Genomic DNA, 23,473 nt, shown 5'->3' on the forward strand with positions numbered 1-23,473 from the left:
AAGAAAGCATCCAAAACTACTTTTCAACATGTTTGAGGAGGAGCATTGGTTTGACTGGCATTTTTTGTAACTTGGAGAAACATAAATACTGATTTCTTCCAAAATATTATTTGATTCTCAAACTCCAAAGATATATGTTTGCATTTTAAGAGATCGGTGTATTTCAATACTATCAGTATGCGAAGATAGCAAACAGTAAAAAATGTACCACCTGGAATACAAACTACATTTAAAAGGACTTCTAAGGAGGCTTAATAGGTGTATATATAAAGCCAGGGAAAAATTTCTGGTCCTACTACCTATATATACTCTGAGAAAAGGTAACATAGCTTTCCATTTCTTCATCCTGTCATATGCCAACACTAGCTTAAAGAGCAAAGTCAGAAGTTTTGGATGAGAACTGGGTTTCTGTGCTCAGGCGCTCCTCCGCTGGGCTTCAGCAAGGCTGTGGCGAGCGGCGGCAGGCCCATCCCACCGTGGCAGCATGTGCTGCCGGAGAGGAGGGTCGCAAACAGCTCCCCGCTGGCTCCTGCTGCAGATGCCATAGTAACTCAAGAACTTCACTCAAACACCTACTCTGGCTGCATACACACAGAGAACTTGGAACCAGATTAATCAGCTTGAGCTCCAACGCTGTTTACATTCACACCGGATTTGTAAAGGAGCACTCCTGATTATGCGAGCCATGTTCTTGGCCATTTGCTGAATCAAGTCCTTACAGCGCAATCCAGGTTTCACAGAGATCAAGTGTACTGTGTAGCCCGATACAAGTCACTCAAGCATCTATGGGCTCACATTACCTTAGCATGTTTGAAATTTAAATAAAGTATATTACTTCAAAACATCCAACACACAAAGGTAAGCTACCATGTTTGGAGAAGCAGTAAAGTATTTGCTGAGAAGGCTTCCCAAAATGGTAACAACATCAGAGATTAATGTAAAAATCTATTTCTTCAATATTAAATAAAAAGAGCATTCTGTATTTAAAAAGAAAAGATATTGAGATTTGGCCTATACCCCCAAACTCAGCTAAACTAAGAATCATACAAGGAGAAAAAAAATCTTATGTTTATTGATCTTTAGAAGATACCAAAATAATGACAGAGATATGAGTAAACATAAAACTCACCATCCAGTATCAGAATTAGAATATTGAATATTGCTAATGGATTAATTATGTTTTTCCAAGCTATTCAGATAATTAGACATACTAATTTCAGAGCTATTTTTGCAATGATAATGGACTTGTTTTGTTGTGGTCTATTTAACAAACCACTGAACATTTTTTCTAAAGCTTGTTTACATTCCTGTACATCCTAGCTTTATTGATATTGTGTCCTTTGGATTACAGTGTCAAGCCAGCAACATCATTGAAATAGCTCAAGACAATATAAACCTTGCTTTTCAGACCTTCTACAATAAATCAGAATACAGTAACTCTTTAGATCCTTTCTAAATTGAAATATGGCATACTCTGCTAAATAACTTTCTTTTTAATTTTATATGCATGTACACGTGTGTGTGTGAGAACCCTAGATTTAATGGCTTCCACTCAGCAAACTGTTTCAGAGCTTGAATTAGTAACAATTGTTCAAAATTATATGCAACCTTAAATCATACATAGAGCACTCCCCAAAGTCACAAAGAAAAAGACCAAAATTCAGATATTTTTGGTCTCAATGCTTGTAACTAACACGTTTAAGTTTAGGCACATGCATGCACAAATAACCCTAATCATACTAGGGAAATTCTTACCTTTTTACTAAGTCAGCTTTTTCAGAGGCAGTGTATATTGTACTGAATTCCCACTGGTCTCAACACTCTAGTATCACATCAGTCTTTGCATTTACACTACCAAAGGAGGAGCGCGTGAGGTGTCAGACATCCTCAGCTTCCAGCACAGGCCAAGACAACGTTCTGCATCTCATGCAGTCAAATATTCCAGTAAAAGCGCATAACCAGCACTAGCTATTCTGAAATATAGAAAGCTTTAAGGAGAAGCGTTTATACAGCTTCATGCTTTCTTGTGCTTGTTCAAAATCTGATTAAGCGATCAAAAGAACTATCTACTCTAGTTGTATCAAGAAATCTTACCTGCCATAGAAATCTCATGCATAACAAATATGTATACGCATGCACACGCGTGTTTAAGATAGGCCCATATATATTTGCAGTCATTCATGTTGCCTGGCTGCAACAACAAAAAAAAAGAATTGCACAGCATTTTTGGAAGACTGCAAACACTTAACACTAGTATTCCTGAAAGGTGAAAGTGTCTATTAGCCCAAATACATTTCAAAACATGGCTTTGTTATTAACATGTTACAAATTAATAGAATCAAAATATGAAAGGTAACTGAAAGAATTGTAGAATTATATAATTAGACACTGCTGCTTTCCTTCTGGGGACCATTATTCACAATGGGCAAATGTATTATGCAAAATAACATTAAAACAAAACCTGCATTTTACCCTTGGGTTCATTCAATAGTCAAGATGAGTTATAGAAAAAGAAGCTAATTTAGGATGAAAATACAACATTAAAAAAGTAAGATTTTTCATACTGTCCTTCAAAGATCAATCCAGAGACGTGAACGTTATGTCTGTTTCAGTGTAAGTCCATTTAAATCTCCACTTTTTATTTGTATTGCACTGCCCAAGGGTCCTGCAAGAATGGTATTCTTGCTTTGTCTTTACCAAAAAAAAAAAAAAAAAAGAAAAAAAAAGAGAGAGGAAAAAAAAAAGATTCAGCTATTCTCAATCAAATGCATTATTGGAACATATCTAACAGCTCTGAACACTAACTTGAATATCTCAGCCTTGTGAGTATTATGTTTCCAAAGTTACAATTATGTGGGTTGGAAAGGATTACACAGTACTGAATCAACTTATGTAAGCAAAATTTTAGATTAATTTCCATTGTGTGTTCTATTTTATAATCCCAAGATACAAAATTGCATCTATGCTTCATCTTTTTAAAGTTGTTTGTTTTGGTTTTCTTTTTATTAATCCCTCATGCAATTAGAAATGAAGATTTATTTATTTATTTATTTATACCATTCATCCAAATCAGCTTTGCTAGTTTATTCTTGTAGCTTACAGTTTAGCTTGAGATTCATTTTCTCAAGGGATTCATGTTCTCTGTCCGTAACAGCTTTGCTTAAGCAATGCGCTGACTATGTACAAGACTGGGATTGCAGGAGCTCATTTCTGTGTTCTTTATCGAAAACTGTTATTCTGTAGGTGGCAATTAAACATCATATAATGTGAAACAATATTCATCTCCGTAAGGGGCAAACCTCAGTTTTGTCCTTGCATTACCCTTGAGTCTCCAAGAAAAAACTGAGCTGATGCATATGAGGACTGACATGCTGAGTATGAGATTGCACAGTGGTTTTGGTCAATTTAAGCAAGGATTCCGCTGGACAACCCTGCCCTGACTTTTTTGCCCTTCCCTTGGGTGAGTATTGTGCTTTTACAAAAATGTAGTTATCTAGTTTATCCTCCCCATCACCCAGCTTTCCTCACCAGTAATTTTTTGTTAAACCTATACCCTAAATTCTCTCCACACCTAATCACTACATTGACACTATAGAGAAAAGGTAAAAACACATCTTAAAAGCAGAAAAAAGTAAGGCAGGACTATTCTAGACCTGGTCACCCTAAGAGTCAATTGGCTTTGTCGCAGCTGGTGTGCACTGGTACCCTGAGACAATATTTGAGATGGTCTTCATCTGCTCACAAGGGAGCCGGGCCTCCAGGCTCTTGCAGCATGCGACAATTCTGGAAAGGGACTGGCGGAAACCCAGAGGGACAGATTCAAAGCCATAGTGTATCAATCTCCAACACAGAAAAAGAAAAGTGAAGTAACTAATGGTACTAAACCTATGATAGTATAATACTGATGTGTGTTCAGAAAGTGTCCCAAATCATGGGCCAGTGACATATTCTCTTAAAAAACACCTGTGTATCCAGCATTTCTTTTTAGTGGCGTTACCCATTTTAGTTCATCTGTCTTTATGTGAAACCTCCAGTGGTAGTCAACAAAACATCACTCTAAGTCAGTTGACTGGTTTTTATGCTTACTTTTCCATCTAGAAGAAATTCAATTGCAGAGAGCAATGAAAATTAGTAGACACTTCCAGCATCTTTTCTCTCTCCTCCTTAGAGGAATTAAACCACTGCTGACACAGGAGGAAATGAATTGCTCTTGACTGCAGCTAACATTTCATAACCCCTTTGAACCCTTCTGGTGATCATGACCCTCAGTTTGAGATACAATGTCTAGAGTGAATGAGCATCTACTACTCCATAAACAAGCCACAAAAAAAATCTTTATTATTTATTAGAATAGAATTCATCATCCTCCTTGGCATCTAGATTTCTCAGCTCAAATGACTTGTTAAAACTCAAAACTACAGTCAAAAATAATTCATATCACAAAACAGTCTTAAGAGATAGCAAGAGCATACATATTTGTTCAAAGTTGCTCAAAAGTCACTGATGATGGAAAATCAAGTAAGCTTTATGCTTCAGGTTCCAGTATCTCTAGCTAAAATGCATTAAAAGGGAAAAAAAAAAATCAAGTTTATTATCTGTATTTACAACTTGTGTAATATTTTCCTTTATAACATTCTGAATCTTACACCTCCCAAGAACAATAAACTTCAGAAAACAATATGAGAAGAAAAAACCTCTCTTACTTTCAAGAATATAATTTCAGAAGTGATTCATTGAAATTAGTGTAAAAGAAAAAAGAGTTGGGATAAAAGATTAAAATGGCTATTCTATTTGCTTTGTATTGATTCTACTTTAATCTCCGAGTTAAAACTAGGTATTTCTAGGTGTCGGGCATGGCAAGTAAGTGGAATGAATGGGACATCAAAATGACATAACAGTACTTAAAGTTTACTGTTCGTTGTTATATAGACTGTTGTACATGTATAACTATGAGATGCTCATGTGCTCTGCACATCTAACTCCAGGAAAAGATAAGAGAATACTGCTGCTGTTAGTCTTTTATTTTCCTTCCAATTTTTAAAAATTGTTTCAATGGGGCAATTTATTTGTAAATTCCACAAAATCAAATTCAGATGAATCTTCTATTCATAGAAACATCTAACAGAGAACAAACTTGATTAACTGAAGTCTTTTCTGTTCCTGAATTCAAGCAGCAAGCTATGTAACTTGAACTGGTTTTCCATCTGAGTTTTCCCAATGGCCATTGGAAACTTGAGGGTTTTTCTCCCCTTCTGAGAGCAAGAGAGAACTAAATCCAAATTCAGATGCTTACCTCTCAACACCAAAATGAAGCATTGACCTGAACATCAATGCTGGGCTGAACGCCTTAGGAACAGGGAGGCTAACAGACTATACAATTACTCCGCTAAGCCAACATGCTATTTCCATAAATGGATTATTAAAAGCCTAATAAATGTTTCCATGAGCCTGCCACATTACTTTTAAGTCAACGGTGGTGCTTCTCCTCTCCTCTTCTCTTCCCTACTCCAATTAATAATGATTTGATTCATAAAATGATCATGGATCAAAAACACAACAGACATCCTACTTGCCTATACTACTTACCATACAAATGCAGGAAGATGACAATTTCTGCCTATTCCAATCTGCACTTATAAATAGGGACCTGGCTCAGAATTCAACTGCTTGGGCTGGATCAGACAGCAGCCTTTTCAGGAATGTTCCCATTTGATGACAGATATAAAGCATATGTAACACGAATGATGACAGACATAGGACTCTGTACTTAGTAGTCCCTTTAAATCAGGTGGGAAACAATACTGTTACACACAGTTAATATACTGAATTACTTGTTGATCACATAAACATAAAAGAAAGGATGAAAAACTCGGCATTGTTCACGATGAATATGCACAAACATTACTGACTAACAGCGTTATTCTCAAGAGGCCACATTCCTCGGCACAAAACGTGGTAAGGCAGGACTCTACTCATAAATTAGTATGAATTTGGGTACCCAGTAGTACTTAATGCTTTTTTAAAATCTTCCCACAAAGTAGATTGCTACGTCTGTCTATCCTACTGTATATTCAGATTCGTTAGGAACTCTAGGCAAGTACGTGATGGAAGGAAACATCCCACAAACTTTCGGGAGCTACTATTTACATCACAATTTTCTGAGTTTTATAATTTCCATTCTCATTAACTAAAAGACATTAAATACTTTCAGCTGATGAAACCAAGTAAGTCATTCGCAAACAACCCCCCTAGTGCTCTTCTGTTCCGTAACATCTTCATGAGCACACAGCCTCTGCTTTGCTGGGCTCCAGGTCAGATATCGGGGATGACGGAGGAAACTCTGGACTGTGCGCTGTGCACGATCCCATGGAGGACTCGTCCAGCCCACACTGCTACATCTGGTGTGCAACTACTGACAGCTGCAAGGGACCATTCTGGCATCAGGGATTATTAAATGTAGTACCTTAATGACTCTTCTTCTATTTGAAGAGTGTTTTCTACTCTGGGGCTTCCATAGATGTTTTATAAAGAAAAAAAACCTTCAATTGCTGAACATACAAAGGACCTTTTTTTCTGTCAGTGAGGCAGCACACTGTACCCTGATAGCAATGAAAAACTGGACTCTGTGTGTTCTTATGATGCATACATATGAAAAAGAAAACCTCTCTTTAGTGAAAATGTCATCACATAGGCAGTGTAAGTCACATTAACTGCTCAAATATTTAAAGTCAAATGTAGTCATTCACATTTTTTAAACTTCAAAGTCTTTCTGATAAATCTTATTTAGTGAGAAGAGCTACCTCCTTCCTACTAAGCAAAGTAACAGTTCCAGAAAGAGAATTAAACATCAAAATCTTTATTTGCTAAAAGTTCGAGCCTAAAGACTTTACTCTAGCACACTGTCTTTGAAGTTAATATAGTGTTTTACCCAAAAAAACAACAAAGATTTAGCATTGACTTCTAGCTTCTTAATTGCTTTTAAAGCATGCAGGCAGCTTTTCTTTGTTTTTGATGAAAACTCTTCAACACAGACTTAGGATAGTTGCTACTAAAGCTTCGTATGGGTGTTCAAAACTGCCAACATCTGCTAAGAAGTGGAGAGAAAAGCCAGTTTCTCTTCTGAAGTCCCTCTCACAGCACATGATAAACAACCCAGACAGAAAAGAGCGGTATTTCTTTCAAACTTTTGTTTTGTTATAAAGCACAAGAAGTGAAAACACTATTCAATCTTTACTAGCTTTATAATTAAGTTTAGAAAAAGGTAGAACTGAGGCCTGCTTTAGTAAATAAAACACTAATCCTTTCACCTCTAGGACAGCTGTTTTGTCTAACACAAGTTCCTAAACAAACAGAATTTGGTGTTCTGCTTTGCAGTAGTAGTTCATATCAGAAAACTGATCACCACACAGGATTCAGAACAACCAGCACTCTTTGGCAGAAAGTCTCAGTGTTAAGCTACTGCAGGCTGTGAACCGTCTCTTGTGCTAGGAAGCGTGTAATCAGGAGAAACGGGTGGAGGTCAAAAGCAATGCAGTGTAATGACAGCGTACATTTTTGACCACATGCACAGTATCTGGTTATATGAATAAAGTCAGAACTCTCAATTTGCACCACTGCTCTGACCTTCAACTGTCCCACTCCAGGATTGGAAGGAGTAAATGAAAAAAGAAAATGAAAGTGTAAAAACAATTACAGTCCCATATATGACCTTTAGACATTTAGATTTGAACTACAGAGTGAGGTTGAATACATAAAGGTCTGACAGCTGTAAAGCTAAACATTTTTATATATATCAAAACTTTAATATACCTGTGAAAGTTTTCCAGTGAAATCTTAACCATAAGCAGCCTCTGCAAATTTTGAGCTGTCTGTCAGCAACAGGAATTTCAGAATTTTGATCAGTGCTTAGCTTTTTGAAGACATTTACTCTGAAACATTCTCTATTCTATAACCTATGCGCCTTGTTTGTCAATGAGTCAGTTCCTGTTAATAAGTCATACAAAATGATGCAGATTGAAGTTATGCAAAGAAAATTATCTTTCTTGAAACTACTGTGTTAGCTGATTTGCCTACTTAACATGTTGTGACAGCTTCAAGATCTTGAAACTGTCTAGAGATATACACAAACCATTAAAAACTCCAAGAAAAGCTGCATTTGAAAAAATAGCAAGTGTCAAAATATCTTGGAAAACGTAGGGCAATAAAATATTAATAACAAAACAGCTGTTTAACGGCAGCCTACCAAACACTTACAACATGTTGATGTTGTTTATACAAGAAGAGAGTGTATGTCACATTTGGGAAATGATGTCCTATGGCTCTCCAGGATGCTTTAACCACATATTAGAAAAAAGAAACAAAAACAAACAAACAAACAAACGAGCTATTTAACTATATTTAATCAGCATAGTAATAAAAATGACAACTTATCCCAAAAGCTTTCTTTGTACACTGACTCTTGACAGCCTTCAATAAAATAAGAACAAATACTGCCTTATTCTGACGTTAACATTTTTGTAAGCCAGAAGACCCTTATTTTCCATATAGGTTGAATGAGCTTAAATAGGTGTATGTGACCTCCAGCTCTAAGAGACAAAAAGAAAATAAAAACTTCAGATTTTTTCGGTTCACCGAATGTCTAGATTACTCTGCAGGATTAAGGATCATAAGAATAAATGGATATTTGGGTTTTTTTATGGTCTCCAATTTTGAAAATATTGTAAATATGTAAAATCCTTTTTAAAAACTAGATAGTGACAGGTTTAAGCATTCCAGTGTGAACTGCTTGCAAAACTTAAAGAGCACAGAGTAGTTACCTTTATGAAAGTTTGACTTTCTGGACTCTCAAAACAAAAACAAAACAAAACAAAAAAAAAGACAAGGCTTTACTTTTTTTTTTCTTTTCTTTTTTTTAGAATGATATTTTCTTAACAAGAAATTGATGAAAGATGACATCTGGCAAGAGAAAAAAAGCATATGGTCTAACTAGCTGTTTCTACAGAGGTCAAAATCAGCTTTGCAATTTTCTCTGGTTGCCATTATGACTGACAGATCATCAAATAAATCACTCACTCTTCTCCCCCTCTGCATTGGTCCTCTGTACCATCAAAGACACCAGGGGGTAAATTTGCACTGTAGTGTATGAGGAATTAGACACACAAGATCCATTAACATAAATGGGATTTTTGCACCTAATTCCCCACACACCATGCTGAAAAATGTAGCCGTAGGATATAATATTCATGTTTTCTTCTTTATTCTATTTATAATTTTTAATTATTAATTTCTAGCATAATTGGGTTCTTCTACAGAAAATGAAATGCTAGTACATTACCTAAAATATTGTTTAAGTCCCCTTGGGCTTGATGTGGAAGATGACAGGGAGCAAGTATGTATGCGATTCAAAAAACTCAAAGAAACTAGGGTGAAATAGGATTGCTGATCACACATTCAAATTGCCTCTGCTTCCTTCACAGCTGTTACCCAAACCTTACCTGTTTCAGCCCAACCCATCTTATCCTTATCTCTCTCAAAAAGCAACCAAAATGGATATAGTATTTGAAAATTAGAAGAAAATAAAGGGTGTTTAACTCAATCACTGAAACATGGGTTTGTTTTTTTAAAAAATTATTATTAGGGCAACTCTGGATCAATGGAATGGGATAGAAGGGTGTGGTTTTGAGGCTTTTTCTTTTGTGATCCCTCAAACTTAGATAAAAGCAGTTTTTCTGAATGACGCTTAAATGCAGTCTGTTTCCATTCCTTTGCTTTCATTAAAAAAATCTGAAATTTATTTGATTTCTCTAATTTCAATTTGCAGCAATCTTAAGTCTTTCGTTTTGATAATATGCAAATAATCAGTCTGGGTTGATCGATTTTATTTTTTCAGGGGATTAATGGCTATCCTGAGAAAATTACAACTCAACTGCATTGACACAGAAATTACGTATGAAAAGTTCATGCTCAAGACACAGTCAGTTACAGAATATAGTACCTTTCTATAAGCAGACGACATCCTTCTTTGCTTTTCTGTCTCAAACTGGCAAAGGCAGCAGAAAGAGTTGTTGAGACTAGGATGTTCATCTACGTTAAACGTGTGTGGTATGACCAACATTTTCTGAAGATTCAGAAAGAAGCAGTCCTTCGTACTGAAGGGCTCAAAAAGAAAAGATAATAGACAAAGTTTCAGGAACAAACAAAAAATAACAAAAAGAAAGTGCCATGAGGTAAAATGGAGCAGGTTCAAGGAAAACTAAATGAGCTGAATAGCAGCATATTGTTGAGAAGGCTGAGTTTGCTATGAAACAGCTTAAGATCTGCAGAACTGAGATAACATTAACAAATTGCCAGGTCAGACAAATAATTTACCGTATTTATTAGGGATTGAAGAGAAGCCAAAGCACAGAATGCTGTATCAGTAAAGAAGTTGACAATGAGGATGAAGCAAGTAAATCTGATATCAAACATTTTGTTGAGGGAGATACTGTGAGATTTTGACATAACAGGCAAGAAGTCCAAAATAGCTGCTACCTCACAGGTCTGAACAAGAGCTGTCTTTTTGAACATGGTAAGGAAGAAGGGGGAGGAGTGCTGAGAGACTGCCTCATTCATTTCAGCCGAGATTAATATTGCAAAAAAAGGTCAACTGAACATGCCAGAGAGATAGGAAAACACTAGGTGAAAGAAGAAAGGTCAGAATAGGATGTTACCTTTGAAACCTATTCAACACATTTAAATTTGAAAGACACGATATAAAACTGTAAGACACTATTTGGACCTTCATTTCCTGTATTTACTAACACATTTTCTTCTATACTGTCAGAATACACTTTTTAAAAAAATTTAAATTCGAAGTCTAGACAAAGCATGTTCATAAAAGAACGGTATGAACACAAAGCTTATTTTCTATCTTGGTCCCTTTCTGATAAAGCCTGATGAACAGTGCCTCTGTTCTTTACAGTTCTGTTTTATATAACATAAGCTTTTTTTGAACAAGTATTCTAGTAAGCAACAGCTATGTCTGAAATGATTTCTATAAAGTGTTCTGCTTACTGTTTAATCTAACAGTTTTACCCATCATTTCAGCGAACAGTGACGGGAAACCTGCACCCATTCGCTTCGTATGACAATTTTTTATACGAGAATATATTTTTACATAGTATAATGCAGCTTTTCATATTTTCTTTTCCTTAAAATTTTTCTTTGGTTTTATTTTTCAGAAGCATCGGTTCAGAAAATGCTGCCATCTCTTCAATTTTCCAATAAAATACACAGCAAACCTGTTTGCTTCTGTAGGTATTTTTTAAGTTGATGTAGGCATTTTTTTCCTCTTGCTACAGCCAAATACAATGGGAGAAATACCTCTTGTTCATAGTAATGCTTTTTAAAATGTTACGGTCTAGTTCATGTTTACAGTATCTTATATATGGTCACCTCATATCTGACATAAACAATTATCCAAACAATGCTAACACTACCTTAATTTCTGCTGAAGTATACATACTTTTTTCAATCGGTCCTGAAATTATTGAGCAGGAGCTTTTTTGGATGTCTGCTAAAATGGACAACGTCATATTCGTCATGGTTTCTCTCAGTTTTATAAGTCTGCACTTTTCTGTGATGAACAGAACTTGAACTAACAGCTACATTTCTAATGTTCCCAGAACTTCTCTGCTGTTTTTATTTACCTAACAGCTTATGGTACTACAACCGAAGCTGAATCCCCTGTGAATATACATTCTACTATTGCTCGATTACAATGAACATAATTAATAACACAACACTAGGCAACTCACTGTGTATCAAACATGGGATGTGACAAATTGAGATTCAAATAGATCCAGTTTTCTTTCCTTTGAAGGCATGATGAAATGCCTAGCAAGTTACCAGAGATGGTGCCAAGAGATATACCTTCTTGTTAATAGCACAGAAAAATCAATATTACTTTCAAGAGATTGCTAATAAAAGATTATAGAAATATTTTGTCTCTTATAGGTAACAACTACCCCTGTTGCCGTATCTTTTAAGTTCTTTATTAGGAGATTCCAAGTACTCATGGTGACATACTTGGTGTACATTTTTGGATTTTTATGGATTCAAGTTTGCTTGTTTCCATGCCCTTGCCCTGGTGCTCCGAAGAATCTGATTTCCAGTGAGGTCCCATGATGCATATTGCATATAGGAAGAATTATCACTAGTTTAATTTGTACGTAGGTATATAAAATAGATATATGTCTATGTGCGTATAATCTAAGTTGCCTTCATGGTGGTTTTTACTTACCTAGTTTTGTTCAGAAGAAAGTAAGTGGTCCAGATAGTCAACATTATATGTACATTTTGTCCCTTTTAAAACATGACAGGAAAACCGTGAAGGTACCTGTACATGTAACTACACTCTGTTTGAGGGCACAGTATGAAAATAGTATATGTTATGCACCTCATCTTATACATGTCTAAGAAACTCACCGTCTGCCTAAAGTATTTAAACACTGTACAGTTTTAGAAATGTGCCCTTCAGCATCTTCATCCTCTAATAAGCTTGCAGTTTTGTTGCAACGTAGTTGAGTAAATGAACAATATATCCCTTCAAACGTCAAATTAAACTGCTATTTCCCAAGCATAACTATTCTTTAAATATGACTCTAGCTCCCTTATCTATCTTGCTTTTCTCTAAGCAGATTATAATTGATCAGACTTATCAGTAATGTGGTATCTTGAATTTATTATTTCGTAAGTTTTATTGAAAGGGTCTCTTCTTCCCCTGTCCAAAACAGAGACGACTTTGTATATGTTGCTTATGGTAGTATGGACCACTTATGCAGCTGTATCACTGTGCAGACGAACATCTCACTTGTTTTCCCACTATCAGCTCAAGGTCTCTCAGTGCTATTTCTTTCACAGACATTTCCTCTCAGTTGTATGAGTTTTCATTTTCCCTTAATGAACTTTCCTACATTCATTATGAAATTTTACTACGATAATCTATCAACGAGATATACAAGGCAACAAAGACTCTTTTTTTTAAAAAATTCCTGAACAATGACATTGAAAAGGAAGACAGTAAAAATCATCATGTGAACTTCTCTGTAATAATGTTTTCTTTATCAGAGGAGGCATTTTTTTTGCCAAGCTGCTTAAGTAGTTTCATAAGTATTTTTGTCATATGATATTTGTCACTGATAATGGTAAATCACTTGAAAAACAAATTCCTTCAAATGAGTTGCAGTCAATGCTGTAATTACAGTCAGTTGGGAGACACAATTAGAATTTATTTTTGTTTTCATTCCAGTGACATGAGAGGCACTGCTCCTTCATTAGTCAACATAATTGTCTCCATATTTAATATTTTATATATTTTCTCCATATTTTATTTTCCTACCTCATAAGAAAACCTTAGGCCAAATTAATATATGGAAGAAAAAAATTTAAAAAACATCAATTAAACTAATTGATTATGATTGAATTCATGATACCATGTACCTGTTTCTTTATAATACCAATGAAGAGGCTACACATATCTGATGAATATATCTAAAGATTCAAAACCACCCGAGAAATGAAGTTAATTACATTTTACTACAGCAAAGTTACTCAAAGATAAAGTTATTTTGGAAAATACTGGTAATCCTGATGTTTTGGGGGTGGTTCCTTGGTTCAGATAAACAACATCTTGTTTTCTATCATATTTAATGTATTATTTTATATGTGTATAAACACACACACAAAAAAAGCTTGTAGGTTGAGACACAGATATCTACATGTATGCTCAATGTCTTCAGCAAGTATCATATTTATAGTAAGTTACTTGCTAAAGAACATTAATTCACCCACTTCCTACAAATTGTTTACTGACTAACAAATGCTGAAATCTTCCCTCACGCCATGGCCAATGACCACACTGAGGATACTTAATCCTTGATTTGATTGTCTATAATATGAAACTGCAATGCTTGCGCACAAAAGGGACCATTTTACGGCAATAAAGTTCTTAAAAAATGGCACGACCTAAGTACCATTTGCAGATCTTAATTATTATGACTGTTTACAGGAAAACTGGGGAAGAAACCTACCGTGCAGTTTAAATGATTGGACAAAAGCAGCTTCTCTTTCAGTGGTTTGTTGCTATATTCCACAAACAAATGCACAGAAAACGGTATCATATGTAGTCCTGTGCATAAAATTGAGCAGCTTAAAATGGGCACACTTCTTGTGTGGTGATTTTGAATAGTTGTCAAGACAGCTAAAACCCAGGCAATCAATAAAATATAAAAAAAACCTGAACAAAACTGAAAGAGTAGTAACTGAGTTTAAACTGATTTTTCAAGGTGAGATATTTAAGTATCCCACTTAATTATGGATTATTTCTTTCTAGACCAATAAACAGAAGAAATATTTCTAAATTATTTTAAATATTTAGGTTTTGCATAAATATGTTTCATAAATCATAAGAATAGTGCTGTGTTTCAAGACTTTATTGTAAACATAATTTCTCTTAATTTCATTCAGAATTATATTTGCATTTCTGAACTGAATATAAAAACCAGATAATAAAAAAAGTATTCTTGTGCTTAATTTGTGAGTAAAAAAAAAAAAATTAAAAAAATCAGAAATCTGTCATGAGGTGTTGACTTAACAGAGAGGCAAGTATAGAAAGGATGTAAAAATTTACTCAAGAAACAGACCTGCCTATTTATGTCATTAATTTTGTAAAACAAGCTAACAAGAACTGCAACACAAAGAGCGGGACAGAATCTGCTTCTTATTCCATGTAAAAATATCACAAGTTCACCAAGCAGATGTTTTTATTTCTTAGAATCTTACTTCTACACATCAGCTGTGCAATCTAGAAACTTCAAAGTTTTTTATTTTCATGGCTGTGAACACAAAATTGGAACTGTAAACACATAAGTCTCAAACAACGAAAATAAAATAAAACCATAATATTTGAATTTTAATTCCAAGCCTGTTATAGTTCATATAGGTTTGTTTCCTATTCGACTACGTAGGATTATCTGTATTAAGGCAGTATCTGATTTTGTCTCACTACAGCCTGTACTAACAATAGAGGAAAGTAGGAAAGATTCTGACCTAAAATATATGCAGAATAATTACCTTAAATGTGTTAGTAGTCCCTGACCTTTCGGACTTGGTTGAGGAATGGACAAAGTGTCTAGAAAAATTTAAAAGAAGCTAGGAACTCCAGACAGGGCAGCTGGCAATGATAAATCCAACATCAACGATAAAGACAAAGGTCAGGGGACAAATATATGAAAATTACTTTGTACAAGTGAGGACAGCAATACTGTCACATCTGTCATTCCTTTAGAGCCTCTGAATAATAATTTCCCTTGGATCAGGACCCAAATAAGCCTTATAATATGAGACTGTAATTCCCCTTTGGGTAAAAACCTCCTTTAAACACAACAGTAGTCTGAAGATTACTGGAACAGGAATAAATAACATCATTTGGTCACACAGAGGAACTGCACCACAGAGAACTCACAGTTATGAAAGATTCCTCATTACCAGAATGCTCACAAAATGACATAGGCAGCACAAGACAGCAATAAAGAAAGAGCTTCAGCAAAAAAGGATTCGAAGTCATCAGAATTGGAAGACTAATGGAATTCCTTTCTGAGTTTGGATATGTACACAGGTGAAAAAGTTCTTTGCTGTGACAGAAGCTTTTTGCCCATGACTACTTAAGCTGTGTATCCCCCTTCTCTGCACCATGCTGTCCAGCACAAATGGTGTCTTGCACAGAAAAGGGAAAGATGTGTAATCTGCATCTGCACTCAAAAGATAAAAAAAAGCAGAAGCCTAGAAAGCTTAAAGCAGTACTGTCATGCAGTTAATGCAAAATCAATGGCAGCAAAATATGTATTAGAGCTTCCAGTGACGCATAAGCCCAGCTGGGTAAGAGGCCACCACAGGCTCAGAAGAAGCAGCACCTTTTGATGTAGACTTCATCCTATGAAAACAGATCTGAACCCCTTGTTGCTTTGGAACATTGTCAGGGTCTTCAAGAAAAGAAAGCATCAAGGTTTAAAAATATGTTATTTAGAAAAGCATACGCATGCTGGTCTCAGGACTTGGGTGATAAAATTGGCTACTGACCGAAATGAAAATATATCAAACTAAGGACACTAATCACAATAATTTTTTTTTTCCTGAACTCCTTAGCAAGCTAAAAGCTATATATCTGATACTTTTGCCCTTCTACATTTGTTTTTGCATTTCCCATATCTGATGGAAGAAAGCATACGCACAATCCACATTCATATCTGACAGTTCATTACATAATCCTGTCTTCAGATAACATAACTGTAATCTGAAGTGATATATGTTGAATAAATCACTTATACTGGTAAGTGTTTCTGCGCAAATTAACATCTAAACGCACCACAATACTAGGGTAAACATTCAAGCTAAAGTAGGAATGGCAATTGTATAGTGTATTCTCACTATCCTCATGATGTCCAGTGGGTCATTAATATTATTTCCAAAATAAAAAAATCCAGCTGCATAATCTAAGATTCCCATGTGGTAGTGTAGTATTCAGCCAGGATTAATCATGACCATAACGGATGGTAACATAAACACAATGTCTTTGTTATTAAACTCTAACTTCAAAGTCATAACACTTCCCATGCAGTAGCAGTACAATTCATAAATTATGGGAAAGTTTTTGACATTCATTTGTTAAATAACCTGTTTCTGAAATGGAACAATGGGTCAAGATAAGTCAATTACTATTTACACATTTACCCAGCTGCACAACAGCTGTAGTCATAGGTAAAGCACACACTTGCACAAGGGAAGGAGGCTGTTAAAATTGGAAAACTAACCCAATACTTTGCCGCAGCCATCTCCATTCCTGCTTTGCTCTGCCTCATCCTCCGTCCTGGTCCCCCAACCTCCTCCCCAGTGAAAAGAAATTTTACCAAGAGCAGCTGGCTGTTATAATTGCACTGAGTAAAACAATGTATTGCTGAGCTTACTCTCCCCTAGAGCTAGAGCCACAAAGGCTGAGAAGAGTTTTGAATCTACTGTACATGCTACATGCTGCCCTTGGCTGGGCTTGCAATGAGCTTTGCCTCTGGAGAAGGGCAAATCCCCATTCTTGGGGCAGGAAAGGTAGAAGAAGGAAAGCTGGAAGGACATTACTTCATTTTCCTCCAAGTATCAGTATGTGTTTTGAGGAGAGGGCTGTAAAATTAGAGGAATTGAGAGGCAAAAGCAGAAAATTAAGAGAAGGGGGAAGGGAAATACCAAAACGTAGAGATAAGTGACAAGTAATAGGAAGAAAAAACCAGGGAATTAAATACTTGCAGTAGCAAGAAAGCAATAGGATAGGAAAGTTACTCTTCAGTTACTGTTTATGGGATCCTGCTTACCGAAAGCACAGAAATGAAACATAAAATGATCAACTACCGCTGGAGTACGGAATATTTATAACCATCTATCATTGTAGGAAGTAAATTCAAGTTCACATAAAAAGAAATATCAAACTTGCTGGCATTTAAAATAAGACCAGGTTAGATTATTTTAAATTAAATTTGAAATGCAGGTGAATTTTATAATTTGTTGTACAGCTGCTGACATTTTTGTTTTTCCCCAGACTCCTGAAGAGACCAGAAGGCTTTATCTCAAAGAAGAGAGGGAGGACAGGAATCAAATTCCTGCTGAAGAGATGTATACATAAAAACATTCAACCTGCTGTATCTCATGGTTCTGATCACAATCTTTGCTTTTAAATCAGCGCAGCTCATTGTCAATGAGGTGAAGATATGCAATGGGGAGACAAATCACACAGCTATGTATTGGGAAGTAGCAAATCTACCAAAGCAGATTTCTAGATGAACCAACAACCCTTCATTAATATTAAAGACCAGGATGTAGCCACCCTACAGTTGATTACTATCACCAGTTGCTCTGTGTAGTCCTTGATATCAACACAAAGTTAACTGTAAACTCTTGAATACTCTTTCTTCTTTGGTAGTGTGTTATATTCACTTTGCACTGATGCATGATTCAAAAGTCATACAGGGAAAAGGACAGTAAAGTCACTGGTCTTTGCCTGCAAAGAGGTCTGGTGGTTTTAAATAACATCTTAATTTGATTTATAATAAGGTTAAGAGTGGGATTCTGGAAAGTTCATAATAAGCAACTCCACAGCCCATTACAGGTGTGATCCTTTGAACTTAAAGTCGGGGACATTTTGTTCTAATGATTCAAATTTCATTTTTCTTTAGCTTCTGTATGTTTCTTTAAGTCAAAGCATTGCTCTTTGTCATGGCTCTGACACCTGGGGTGAGGCTCTGAAAGGTTACTGCAAGATAACAGCAGAGAACACATACACAAGCTTGAAGTGTTACCTTTGGAATGTATGAAAAAATCCATTTGACAAATTATCAAGGACAGAAAAAAAAAGGTACACGTGGGGAAGTTTATCACACAATTTGAAAGCTGCCTGTTCTTCCATCTTCTACACCAAGTCATAACTGTAACTGCAGTCAAGACTTTATTCTTGTGCTGACATTTTCTTTCTTTTGCTTATCCAAATGAACAACTAACTGCCTTACAAAGATCTTTTCCAATAGATACCCTCAGTCTTCAATTTTGGAATCAGTCTTTGGAATAATACCCACAGAACGCAAGTGGTTCAGAAAACAACAGAAGTTTTGTACTGATTAAAATATGACTCTGACAAGTAAATAAATAAAACAATACCTGGCTGGCACATATTACAGCTGAAGCCAGAAGGTAATCTTCTCTTCCTCGCCCGCCCGCCCCCCCCCCCCCCCCCCCCCCAATGGGAGCATCCTAAACAGGAAGGTCTGCTTGGGGCAACCTCCATTTCAGGCAGCAACCCCATCTCAAATGCTGGCAGTCCCTGTTAATCACTCTAAGTGCATCACTGATTTGTTTACTAGTGAAACTGCCACTTGTCAAAATGCTCGCAGTACTGCTGTTTACAAGCTGTAGATGTAAATCATGATATAACCATAGCAAGGTGACAGCAACAAAATGCCCAAGCTCCTTTGAGGAGGCAAGATGACAGGGAATGGAACAGGCCTGCTCAATTGTTAATTTCCTGACACCAAATATAGATTGCCAATTTTAGCCAATATTCTTTCGGTTTTAAGTAAACCATGCATCATTGAACGATAAATATAATCGATGGATATTGATGAGGAGACCCACCTCGCCTCACAGAGTTATGGGTCACACCATAAAAGCTGTCAAAAGAGGGATAAAGTAAAAGGGCAGTTGGAAATGAGATTTTTGTCCTGTCTGATGATTTCATCCAAATCCACCGTGCCCTTTGGCAGGGATAAGATGCATTACTATTGCAATAGGGAGTAGACAAGATGACAAAGGTATCTTTTATTTCTCTTCAGCTATTCTTCATGAAGAAAAAATTAACTTAATTTGCCTGCAAACATATCAACTTGGATATTTTCTCAAACTGCATGTCATGAACCCTGAACCCTTCAGTATTTTGCAAGAACAAAGACTCCTACCTGAACCAGGTCCACTGCAAAATGGGAAAAGTAGAGAGATACGTGGAAGAGAACGTGAAACTGGCATGATAAATTTGTCAGGACTATATAAGAAATTGGAAAAAAAGGAATGATCATTCATCTTCATTCAGTAAAATGACCTTGGGTTACCCCTTAAACAGCTTGTTCCTACTTATTATGGCAACAGTTTGATCCAAACCTATTGCTGCAAGTCAAAAAATATTATAATAAAAAGTTGCTTTGGGGGCATGGGGGCACAGCTGTTTCTGAAAGCCAGCTAAGCTGTTGTGACCCCTGTGGGTTCCAACTTGGCCTTCACCTAAGATGTACGCAATGGCTCTTTCCCAAATGCCCACAGTGTTTCATTACTAATTACAAGTTAGTCTAAATCACCATTCCAACTTGGATTAAAAAAAAAGTATACACTTTAAAAATAGTTCAAATCTTGCAAGTAGTATCCATCCAGAAACCTGATAGCCATGCCTACAGCAAACACGTTCAGGAAGCCATACTTTTAGTTCATTTTATTTCCTTCAGTCCTGTGCAGGCTTAACGCAGATGCTTAAACTGCACCTAGGTTGGATTGTGGACTACTAAAATCACCACCCCATCTTAACTTTCCACTGTTGATAAGAGGGTCAGAAAAGCTAGAGAGGCTTGAAAATTTATCTGAGGCACCAAAGGCGAGCCCCAAGTACAGTGTTCACTAGGTTTTTTGTTGGTTCCCCCCACATCATAGGCATTTGCTGTAAATGCTCAGCAAGTTTGTGACTCATTTTATTAGCATGTGTACAGAGCACAGACATTGGTACTTGCACTGTATTAGGGCATATTAATGGTTTGTATACAGATTTATACAATATATATATTTTATTTATACAATACAGATTCTGTATTGCTTATACACAGACAGAGAACTTGTACAGCGATTGAATGGCACGTTTGGTTTTCTTCTGCTGCTGCTTAAGCGGACAACCAACAAAAGGACCACTGACATAGTATCAGAGATGCTAATGTAAATGTTACTGTCTGGAGAGTCAGATACTCATTATTATGTCCCAGACCAGTTAAAAGTCAAATAGAAGGACTGCTTCTCACAGCTTTCTGGTACTGTTAAGATCATGAACTGAATTACTGGGATAAGCATTTGAATTGGGAATAGATATCAAAGAATACATCATTTCATCAGTCTCACAGGGAGGAATGGCTGTCTTCAGAACATTTCCTTCCACAAAAAGCATGAGTAATACAGCAGGGAGGAAAAACAAAGAACAGACGGCAACCTCAGACTCTCTAAATGGGGGCACTGTGTTGTCATTAATGACTAACACCAGAAAGTGTCTAGAAAATCTGCAACAATAAGCATAAGGGAAACTGAAGCAGTAACACCACACTTTCACAGTTATAAAATCTCTCTGACATGCTTGGCAAGGAAGTTTAGTGTGAAGGGACTAGTATATGCAGGTTGTAGTAGCAACAGAAATAAAGTGAAAAAAGCCTCTCCATTTGTCGACTAATCACAAGCGTGTCCTTGTGTTCCCTTCAAATGTTTGACCATGATAAAAAAAATTACTAGCCAATGAAAGAGAATGACACCATCTTTTGAAGGCAAAAATTCAACAAGGCACCATCAAATTTGACAAATCTATGGCAATATACTGCATGCTAGCCTACATGACTTAATGAAATTAGGGTCTGTCAAAGTCCCTAGATGTCTAGTAGCATTCTGAGACACATGGAAGTTCTGAAGAAATCCTGAGCACTCTTTGCAATACGCTCCTTGTACGCATGTTGTTTTTTTTTCCAGCAGTTAAGTTTGTTGTAACTGGGAATATAGATTTAAAAATGGAAGAAACTTCCATTTGAAAAAGCTGGAAGTCTTTGCTAAAAAAGGAGATCTCCAATGCAACACTTGTGTGCTTAAAACACGTAACAATTTTGGTACCTATGGATAAACACTGACTTTCCACGACCACTGTGCTCTTCTTCCATATGGTGGAGCAATTATTTTACTCTGGGATTCTGACTCTCCTTCTAAAAGAAACCTGTTCTCCATATAAAGCCGTATTTTGTAAAGACTGTGCTTAAAGCATAGCTTAAAGGTATGCTTTGTTTACAGCCGCAGAATTTTCCATGAAAAAAACCAGATATTTTGGTTAACTGATGACTGCACTGCAATAAACCCCAAGACAGACACTCACTGTACGTTGACAGATTGCTGCAGGCAGGGCAATACCTAGTTTTTGTTTGCTTTTGTCAGGTAGGTGATCTGACACAAGGAATTCCGGCAAAATTATAAAGAAATTAAGCATTTTTATGAGACTTTTTTCTTTCCCCCTATTTGTTTTTTGTTTCTTTTCTGTACTGCAGTTTGCTTGGCAAAGCGTTTTCTGAGGTATGGCCTAAAATTTCTCTGAGCTTTTGGGGAGTAATTTCCTCAGCCTAATCTCCTCCACAAGACTGTAAAAACTGTAGGATAAAAGGGGAGCCGTGGCGATTTACCTACTAATTAGTTGCTCTTATTAAGAAGAGCGAGATAATTGATTTTAGGATGCACTACCCCTTATTAAGACCTAATTTAACTGTATATCAAAGACTAATTAAATGGCATTATTCCATCTCACTGATGAGTTTTGATGCTTGGTGAATAAATTTGGGTGGAAGATGCATACACAGTAATAGGTTTCTAACTGACACAGTTAACTATAAAGACGCTGAGCAAAGGGAATTTTGGATTATCCAAAACTAACACATTTATTGGTATTCCTTCAAACTGGTAGTTTGAAGAGAAAAAAATAATACATTCAAATACCCACTGAGCATTACAGGGAAAGGGAAAGAGAATGAAAAGGCTCTCAGTGTAAACTGTTGATTTAAACATTTAGGTAATTCTCTTAGAGAGAAGAATTGCATTTGTGAAAAGGATATATGCTTTCATAGCATATTTCTCTGTTTATTCTGAAGAGTTGTGTAGCTACAAGAAATCAAGGGAACAGAAATAATAGATAATACTTATCTATGCCATTTTCAAAAGTGTTCACAGAAAACAGACAGCATCTCTCTCCATATTAAGAATTATTTGAATTTCTGATTATTCAGATACCTTGTGGCATTCCAAGTTTTAGTGCTGAAAAGTAATAAAGACACAGGATTATGTGCCTCCAGTTCTTCCAAATAGTCTGCAAGTTAAAATAAACATAAAATAAGAAAAGATTATGTTGCTTTTGAGCAAAAGAATGGCAAGGACTAAGTTTACTAAAAAATTCAAAGGTTTTTGATCCTTCACTCTTCATTTAAATGAACTCATCTGTCCTAAAATAATTCCTTTAACAATCCAGTGGCTGGTTTAATAAAAAACAACTTACAGTAAATTTGTGTGTGTAAAGTAAATCAACTCAAAGCTTTAATCCCATCAATCTATCCCATAAATAAAATGTTTTGTCCTCTAGACAGAATGGCTCTGACAATACAAACTCATCGTTCTATTTAATCTGTTAGGTCATAGCCCCAGATATTATGATGAGCTGTCTCACAAAGCCCCAGGGCGCTGCAACACAATGTCTCCTGGATAAAACACAAGATCCTCACCAAAAAATTGATGACTTCACTACAACTCTGGGGTGTACTTCCTTGTTTCTAGTAGTTTCTTTCACTGGCTATAACATAATCTGCATACAAGAGCACCAGTCATATGTCACTTTTTCATTCATTTCTGGCCAAGGTATCACTGTTCAGGAGCAATAATCTATAGTTTTTAGACATCTAAAACATCACCTTGTACCGACTGTAGGGTATTAATCTGAAAATGAAATTTTCCGGGTATTAAGTCTATTCTGTATTATCTAAAGGATATTTATTCATTAATTATTCTTTTACTAATATAAATAGAAATAGTGCTGTAAAGCGGACAAATATTTATTTCATCATTTGCACAAAACATATTTAAA

The sequence above is a fragment of the Phaethon aethereus genome (genome assembly GCF_964289735.1).
Source record: "Phaethon aethereus genome assembly, chromosome: 14".
NCBI classification, from domain to species: Eukaryota; Metazoa; Chordata; class Aves; order Phaethontiformes; family Phaethontidae; genus Phaethon; species Phaethon aethereus.